This window comes from Triticum urartu, chromosome 7A, assembly GCF_056163025.1.
Source record: "Triticum urartu cultivar PI428250 chromosome 7A, HENAU_Tu73, whole genome shotgun sequence".
NCBI lineage: Eukaryota > Viridiplantae > Streptophyta > Magnoliopsida > Poales > Poaceae > Triticum > Triticum urartu.
This window is the reverse complement of record NC_141879.1, coordinates 438,514,845-438,524,784: the sequence shown is the minus strand read 5'-3', so window position 1 is coordinate 438,524,784 and position 9,940 is coordinate 438,514,845. Positions and strand designations below refer to the sequence as shown.

Here is a 9,940-nt window from a genome sequence, read left to right as displayed (position 1 = left end):
CTGATAACTTAGTTTCTTGCAAAGAAGCAACCGCACACTGACTTTTAGTTATTTTCTCTCTAACAGAACGATGTCGTGTTTCAGAGTTGAGACCACGAACATTCCAACAAAGCACCTTCCAATTACGCGAAGATATTTGATTCATTAGATAACGAGAAGCAAAGTAGCAAAAATTGCATGACATACAATGTCATACACCCCACATCATAGGAAACATAAGACATCCACTTCTGACCACACGGCATAAAGTTTATCACGACATAAATGACAGCAAATTTGACATGCTCGCTACACCTAGATAAAGTTTGAAACTGCAACATTTAAACACCATTGGAGGAGGAGTCATCCTTATGATTAGCCATAAGCTTATCCTTGTACAGTAGGTTGGGGTCGATCTCCAGCTCCACTCCAATTGCTTGCAGCACGTTGAGAGGCGTGGATGGAGGGACATCTTCAGACTTGCCATTATCGCCAGCATCGTCAGTATTGGGCTGGGCCTTCACATGCATGGGCTTGGACCGAGGACGCCTTTTAGTGGGCTGGAGGGAAAGTTGTTCAAAACTCACAGGCTTAAACCCATCCAGTTTTGCCGCGCTTCTTGTACATCTCCGTACAGAAGTATCCACTAAAGGAGCCACGGTCTTCCTTCTTCTTGTCTGCTTCTTTTCCTTGGCCTATGCAGAAGAAAAAACAACAGAAGAGGAAACATAGTTCTCCTCCAGGATGCCAGACACAACATCTTTAGTGAATTCCTCTCCAGACACGACGGGTTTAGACACTGCATTATCATTAGTACTGTGAACCTCATCAGGTGAACCTCCAAAAAGAGCTCTGGCAACTGGGCGTTTAGCCACAATAGATTTCCTTAGAGCAAGGCTACTGGGCAGGCTTGGCACCAACGAAGACATCTTCTGAGAATCATCAAAGGCAATGGTCCATGTGCGCTTCGAGTATGTCACTGTCCCAAATGGCTTAAAGAAGATAGGTCTAGGCACCTCCATGACAACAAATTCAGGTAATAGATTTTCAAACGATCTCTTCCAGATCATCTCTAGAGGAAGCGATGGCCCAGCCACTATCCTTGCCATGCCAATGAAGATCTGATGTTGCTGAATGACAGGAGGTTAATATGGCACAATTGCCAGAGGATTTTCCAAAACGGCCAGCTGCACATTGTCCTGTAACTGTTGGTCATGCTGAAACTGAAGTTGCTCCTCAAACTGAACCTCAACATGTTGTTCAACAGACCCACAACCCTCAGGCTGATCAATCACAATAGAGACCTGGTCCTGCACCTCAGGCTATGGCGGCTGCTGAAGCTCATCCTCATTGTCCCCCCAGTTGGCATTTCCCCATCCAGCACCCCTAATGTTATTTTCCAGAGGCAATGGAGGGGCTACAGGCGCATCGTTCCATCCCAGCATTGGATATGGTGGAAGAACAAACATCAGATTGTCTTGCAGCAGGTTTCCAGGCAATGGGTGAGGATTACCATCCAGAGGCATTGGATCTTCATCATTTGGCATCTGGTTAGCGAAGTCAACACCCAATACATAGCAAGCAGTGGTCCAACAGACCTTAGCTCCTCCCCATTAGGCATAGTCTCCAAAGACCACATCCCGTGGCACTAATGGTGTGTCCGGAAAACTTGCCTCTACTAAAGTACGAACCAAATATGGATCCTCACTATCCCAAGAGTGAAATTTCCCAAAGGTGCCTACCGCCTGTGATATGAACTCCGTATTGCGATAGTCAAGAGGAATACCAATGAACATGAGCCAACCCTTCCGGAACCCATGATTCCCCTTAAAATTCTCTCCCTCATCATGCTTCCTAAATCTAACAAAACGATAGTCACCCAGAGGAAATGGGGCATGCTGAATCAACGTATATCTGACAGATGGATCCCTGACTTGAAATAACCCAACCCCATGGAACCAAGGCTGAGTAGAGCGAACCAGAATACCTCTATTCTGAAGGAACTGAACAATCTCTTCCCTGACTGGCCCGAGCGGTCCCTTCGGAGCAGGCATGACCTCAGCGACCATGTAATCCTCATGGCGGCGAGGAGTACGAGCACCCGGCATGATGAAGGTGCGTGGAAGCCGCTTGTCCCCACCATCAATGATGTGATGGCCTGCCGGCAGGAAGCGCTGTGGATCAAGATCAAAGTTCGCCATGGCCGAAAGCTGCGGGGAGGGGATGGGGTTTTCTTTGGGAAGAGGAGGGGGATTGGCGCAATGTGGGCGGCGATGATGTGACTGGGCATGCTATCCCTATAACTCCGGCACCGTTCCCCTGACCGGCAGGGTTTTCCGATATACTCGTGCTTTGTTGCAGAGAAATTGGTCTCCAAGCAAATCCATTGGTGTGCGCAAAATCATTACAATCCTTGCAAGAGTGACCCATGCGTTAGCAAGCTGACCACACCGCTCGCATTCCACAAGAGGCTGCAAGGTGGCCCTTATGAGAACACAGGGTACAGGTTAAAATACGGTCCACCATCACATTGACCATAGCGTCAAATTGTTGTGCGGCTTCTTGCATGGTGGGTATTTCCTACTGATGGGTTGGTGGGCTTGGGTCAGTAGGTGCATCCAGCATATCAGAAACTGGGGTATTCTGAGACGAGGCAGGCCCAATAACATCCGAACTAGAGACTAGCCCAACAGAAAAATCTTGAGACACTGGACCAGATTGGAGTGCCTCCGAAGGTGATGGGCCAGATCCCAAGCTACCATTTTGAACTGGAGAAATTCCCGCTTCCGCAAATTGTGCAGCAATATTACTAGAAACCACGGGCCTAGGATCCACAGGTACCAGATCTAGTGAGGGTGACATGGTCAACCGGTGCAACTCCGGCAACGGCTGAACAGTACCAAACACAATAGGTAGCCGAGCTACCGTTCAATGCAAGTCAAGGGGGGATCTTGTCAAATAACAACACGCTCATGAGCAGATATATCATATCCCCCATCCATAATAGTATCAATGCAATTTTGAGAAGCAGGATATCTATAACCTTTGCAAGCAGAATACTGTTCAAATGTGGCAAAAGACAATTCCTTTTGAATTGTGGTACCTGACTTAAGAGAAGATCTAACCGGAGGCTTATGCATGGCCAGTAGACCTAAAGAAGATCTACGTTTAGTAGGACTAATCAGAACCCACTCAGTATCGCATTCCTTACGCCAGATCTTAAGTTCCCGAACCCAATTTGGCCCTCCATTGCCCCAAAGATTGAAATAACATTTGAACAGATCACAAGCAAATGAACGCAGATCCATAATAATAAATCCAACTTGCTTGCATGAGACTTGGAAAGAAAAAAGCTTGTCTTTGACATGAAGAACCCGAAGATCGATGGCCGATCCACCAATCGCAGCCTCCAGAGCTACCGCCACTGAATCCTCCGACAACCGGAAAGCATGGCGGCTAAAGGACACAATCAATGTGAAAGCCCACCTTCGTCCCATTGGATGGATCATTTGGCCAGTAGATCTGAAAACCTCATCAGAAAAAAACCCTACCCTTGGAGAAGTCCAAGCCAAGGGTAGATCCACCAGAGGAACCCATAAGAGATGCGTATTGCCTTGATACAGAAGAGACGCCAGAGAGGATGATCGGAAGGGATCCACGTATTAGTGGAGGAGAATGGAGATCGCCGGTGGTGAGGTCAGCGCTGTGGTGGGAGGTGGGAGCATCGCGCTGTCTTATCCCCCGCTGACGATATCACTACTGTCTCTTCATATTATTATTCATTTCACTAAGCAATTAACTTTGAGATTTAGCAACTTGTTCTAACTAGGTTTGAACCATAGAGGCATGTTTTCCGACACCTCTAACATCATTAGTGATTCTAAATAACAAGTTACTCAAGCGAGCAATCATATCAGAGTTGTATTTCAATTGTTTCATAACATTTGCATTGAAGTGATCTAGTTTTCTAAAGTAATTATCAAATTCATAAAGGCATTGACTAGGATGTTTATTGTAAGGGGTGTCACCTTCATCAAACTTTAATAAAGAATATACCTCTACCACCCGTGGTGGTGGAGTGTCAAGTCCATGTATTTCTTCAATAGGAGGTAAATTTTTAACATCTTCATCATTAATACATTTTTCCTTCATACATTGATTTGCCTCTTGCATATCTTCAGGACTGAGAAATAAGACACCCCTCTTATTCAGAGTGAGTTTAGGCGGTGGTTCAAGAAGATTCCAATCATCATAATTCTTCAATATATTATTCAATAATCCCTTAGCTTGTTCAACAGTTCATTCCTCGAAAACACAACCAGCACAACTATCTAGGAAGTCCCAAGAAGCATCCATTATTCCATAATAGAAGATATCAAGTATTTCATTTTTCTTAAGAGGGTGATCAAGCAAAGCATTAAGCAATTGGAGAAGCCTCCCCCAAGCTTGTGGGACTCTTCTTCAATTTGCACAAATTTAAATATTTCCTGTAAGGCAGATTGTTTCTTATGAGCAGGAAAATATTTTTAGGGAAGTAGTAGATCATATCCTGGGGACTACGCACACAACTTGGAGAAAGAGTATTGTACCATATCTCATCATCACCATTTAATGAGAACGGAAATAATTTGAGGGTATAGTAATAGCGAATTTTCTCATATGAGCAAATAGGGTGGCTATATCATTTAATTTGGTAATATGTACCACTACAGTTTTAGTTTCATAGCCATGGAAAGGATCAGATTCAACCAAAGTAATTAATCTGGGTCGATAGAGAATTCATAGTCCTTATCAGTAACAAAGATAGGTGAAGTAGCAAACTTAGGATCACATTTCATTCTAGCATTCAAAGATTTTTCTTTCTATTTGCATAGTAATTTCTTAAGATCATCTATATCATTGCAAGCAAGAAACTCTCTAGCTATTTCCTCATCCATAACATAACCCTTAGGTATCTTAGGCATTTCAAATCTAGGAGAGCTAGGTCTAATATGTGTTTAATAATTCTCAGTTTCAAAGACTTCATCAGTTTCAGCAATTTCATTCTCTTTAGCTCTAGCAAGTTGTTCATCAAGAAATTCACCTAGTGGCACATTATCATCATGCAAGGTACTAGCATCATCATAATTATCATTCATAGCAGAAGTAACATCATCAATAACTTGTGACATATCAGGATTAATAGCATGTGGTGTTGTTGCAGGTTTACTCAAAACAAAAGGTTAATCAAGTGCACAGCTAGATGACAGTTCCTTACCTCCCTCGTCTTAGAGGGAACGATCTTGGTTCTTGGATCTTTCAGATTCTTCATAGTGATCAATAGATAATAATCCCAAGTGACTCAACCAATATAGCTATGCTCCCCAGCAACGGCGCTAGAAAAAGGTCTTGATAACCCACAAGTATAGGGGATCACAACAGTTTTCGAGGGTAGAGTATTCAACCAAAATTTATAGATTCGACACAAGGGGCACTACTGCAGGATGTTGCTAACGCGACACTATGATCAGAGACCCTTCAACAAAACTATGTGCGATGCCATAATCGCAAACGGTGGTGTAAAAACCCCGTCAAAAAAGGTGCAAAACGTTTGCGATGGAGGATGCATCAAAAACGGTTCAGATTTTAGTTGCGTGTGTGATTGAGGGCATACGGTTCAGTTCAGTTAGCCGTTTGCGATGAGGAGGAACAAAAGAAACGGGCAGCCAGATGAAGGTGTGTGCGATGTACAGCATACGGTTCACTCAGATGAACTGTTTGTGATTAGGCAACACAAAAGAAACGGGTAGCCAGATGAAGATGTGTGCGATATACGGCATGCTGTTCACTCAGATGAACTGTTTGTGATTAGGCAACACAAAAGAAACGGGTAGCCAGATGAAGATGTGTGCGATATACGGCATGCTGTTCACTCAGATGAACTGTTTGCATTGAGGCAAGAGAACACAAACAGTTCAATATAACAAGATGTTTGTGATACGCCGCAAACAGGTCTGTAATCAGAAATGTGTGCGAATACTGATAATAACAGAAACGGTTCCCTAGTGTGGTAATGCGATCATCATCTCCTTCTTGTGCTAGCTCGATGTTTCTTCTATGCTAAGTTTCCATTAATTGATGGCGTTTTATGAACACGCCACCGTTTCCCGCCATTTCCTCACCTGTTTCCCGCCACCTAGTGATATTGCGCATAGGCGGCGCTACGCACGAAGGAGACAAGCGCAACCTGTACCACATCCACCTTTTCCAAGTATGCCAACCCACCAAAGCGCCGCCTCTGCCATCAACCTCGTCGACGAGGAAACCGAGCAGGCGCCACGGCCCGTCGAGGCCGAGGCGCTCCCGTACAATGCGATGGATGACGTCGTGATGCGCATCATCGCCAGGGTTGAGCAGACCTTTGGCGCATGGCGCTTGAGTGTCGCGGATCAAGATAGGCATGTCAGTGCCGACAGGATGCAGCTCGCCGCACAACATTATTGATGGCGCGCCGCAGAGCAAGCTAGGCACATCCGCGCCGATAGGCATGGCGAGACCGTTGGAGCGCCACAGAGCGAGAGGCACGGCGTGCTGCATAACAAGAGAGGATCCATCGGCGCTTGCCTGCTGTCGACACAGCGTCGCAGCTGGGTACACGTCCGGTCAGTACCCCCATTCCTCGCCAGGAGTGGGCAGAGGCCCTCAGCGCCGCCAGAGGCCGATCGCGCCGTACATGCACTGGACACCTGCCACGCCGTTCGCATGGGTGCCGTCGTTCGCCTTGTCCACAGCCCACTGCATGCCAACGCGCTGGTCCGTAGGCTCGACCGCCTCCTTGGCCCAGGTGTCCACCTGGGCGCAGTAGAGAAACATGGCCGTCGCATCCTCGAGCTGGTGATCTCCGATGAAATAGCCAACTTGGAGCTCGAGATCATGCTCCAGATGTACTGCGAGCATGTCGACCCATTTACACGAATGCCTACAGGAGTTCAGGCAGAGCCAAGAGCTACCGTAGGCAAGGGCTGCTTGTCATGGTCTCATGGACGCGTTTTATTTTGAAAAGTCATTTCGACGTGGATAGCTATGTATTCACAGCAATCATAGTATTGCTGTGTTTATTGCTCTGTTTCAATGTGTGTATATACGCTTTCCATTCTTTTTATGTGGATGATAACAGCTAGATTCAAATTAGTATGCAAAAACAGATAGAAAATAGAATTCATTAGTTCATCATAGAATATATATATATATATAATATCATCACATATACGTGATGATACTTAACTACTAGGTACAATGCATAAAATTGAAAACAAACAATACTAAAACTAATAATCCCTCCTGAGGCCAGTATTCTGGCAGCCTCTCGCCAGCAGCTCCCTGGTGCGTGGCGTCTTCCCAGTGCGGAGGCAGTACTCTGCCTCCTCCGCCTCGTAACGCTTGACGTACCAGCCTGCCTCTTGCTAGCGGACGCGCGCGGCCGATCTTGCCATTTCGTTGGGCGCCCACTGGAGCTCCCCGTCGGTGGCACGCTGGAGCTTATCGTCCCACCTCCACGCAGCGATGAGGCACCCAGCGCCTATGACCTTCCTCGCGAAGTACCCATCTTCGTAGACCTCCTCGGTACGACGATGCGCCCGGCCCCAAAGCTCCGCCGCCTCCTTTTTCCAGGCGGCATCACGGGCTTCATAGGCCGCCTGGTACCTGGCTTCCTCCTCCGCCATCTCCTTCTTGAACACCACTTGCCTGGCTTTCTCATCCGGCGGCAGCGACTTCCACAGACAAAGATTGTACTGGCCCCAAAACCAATCCAAAGTTGGGGGGTCCGACGCAACCTCGTCAGGCGGCGCATAGGGGTCCTTATCGCTGCCAATCGAGTGAGCGTCCTCGGGGGGCGGCGACTCCTCATCGGCGCGTGGGCAGACCGCGGCGCCATGGCAGAGATTTGAGAGAGAGAGAGAGGGAGAGAGAGAGAGGGCGTACGAGGGGAGGATGTAGATGAGAATGCAGGCGGGACGACGTGAGCAAGGTAGTATTTATTGGCGGCTAGAATATAGGTCGGCGGGGACAGTACAAACGCCGGTCGCTAGAATTTATGAGTACTGTATTTTGAATTACACACGATTCCCGTGGCAAAATCCGTGTGTGAACATAATAGCTGACGGTTTCCAATGCAGAACCGTGTCTGATTAATGATCCTCGCCATTCGCCTACCAAACCTCGAGCCGCGAGATAGACTGCCAATCATGTGGGGGCCGGTTGTCTTCCCAGATCTTTACATTTTCTTTTTTGAACACCAGATATTTACATCGTCTGATAATTTTTTAACTCGCACACAAGTACACAAAAATATGATTTTTCAAACCGTTATGGTTAGGCATTGCATGCAGATGTAGTTCAAATTTGAATTACGATCATTAAATGGTAAGAAAATCACTTAAATGTCTTTAAAAGGTCAAATGACCCCAGAAATTTTCCAAATTTTCACAAGACAGTTGTATTAGTGCATGTTAAACGTACAAAAAAATTGAAGGCCTTAAGTGGAAGCTATCTCCCGTTTGTCATCAAACATGCATTGTTCCCTCTCGGAACCACAAACCTTCCAGTGAGTTGCTCGGTTTGTGAGGGGTGTGTGTCCAAACTTTCGTCAAACAGGCCAATTTTTTTTCCACGTCATCTTGGTGGCATGACATTAAGTCAAGCACAGTTTCATGTTTTTCTAATCATTTTTTAATTTTTTTTGGAATTAAAATGCCATGCTACTCCATGCATTTGTGCCCATGCCTTGAGACCAATATGTTTGAAAATTCTTTCTAATTTACTGCACATGGAATTAACTCGCACACAAGTACAGAAAAATTTGATTTTTCAAACCGTTATGGTTAGGTGTTGCATGTAGATGTAGTTCAAATTTGAATTATGGTCATTAAATGGTTATAAAATCACTTAAATGTCTTTAAAAGGTCAAATGACCCCTGAAATTTTCAAAAATTTCACATGACAGTTGTATTAGTGCATGTTAGACGTAGAAAAAAAATTGAAGGCCGTAAGAGGAAGCTATCTCCCGTTTGTCAACAAACATGCATTGTTCCCTCTTGGAACCACGAACCTTCTAGTGAGTTGCTCCGGTTTGTGAGGGGTGTGTGTCCAAACTTTCTTCAAACAGGCCAATTTTTTTACCACATCATCTTGGTGGCATGACATTAAATCAACCAAGGTTTCATGTTTTTCTGATCATTTTTTAATTTTTTGGAATTAAAATGTCATGTCACTCCATGCATAAGTATGCATGTGTCCATGTCGTGAGACCAATATGTTTGAAAATTCCTTCTAATTTACTGCACATGGAATTAACTTGCACACAAGTACACTGATATGATTTTTCAAACCATTTTGGTTAGGCATTGCATGTAGATGTAGTTCAAATTTGAATTACGATCATTAAATGGCTAGAAAATCACTTACATTTTTTAAAAGGTCAAATGACCCCTAAAATTTTCAAAAGTTTGGCATTATAGTTGTAGTAGTGCACGTTAGATGTAGAAAAAAATTGAAAACCATAAGTGGAAGCTATCTCCGTTCGTCATCAAACATGCATTGTCCCCTATCGGAACCACGAGCCTTCTAGTGAGTTGCTCCGGTTTGTGAGGGGTGTTTGTCCAAACTTTCGTCAAACATGCCAATTTCTTTACCACATCATCTTGGTGGCATGACATTACATCAAACAATGTGTCATGTGTTTCTGATATTTTTTAAATTTTTTGGAATTAAAATGCCATGTCACTCCATGCATACATATGCATGTGTCCATGTCGTGAGACAAATATGTTTCAAAATTCCTTCTAATTTACTGCACATGGAATTAACTCGCACACAAGTACACAAATATGATTTGTCAAACTGTTATGGTTAGGCGTTGCATGTAGATGTAGTTAAAATTTGAATTAAATGGCTAGAAAATCACGTAAATGTCTTTAAAATA

At 44.8% G+C, this 9,940-nt stretch overlaps 1 pseudogene; it reads right to left on the bottom strand.

Moving 5' to 3' along the window:
- Positions 1-320: 320 nt before the first annotated feature.
- Positions 321-1,526, bottom strand: LOC147959868 (uncharacterized; annotated as a pseudogene).
- Positions 1,527-9,940: the final 8,414 nt, after the last annotated feature.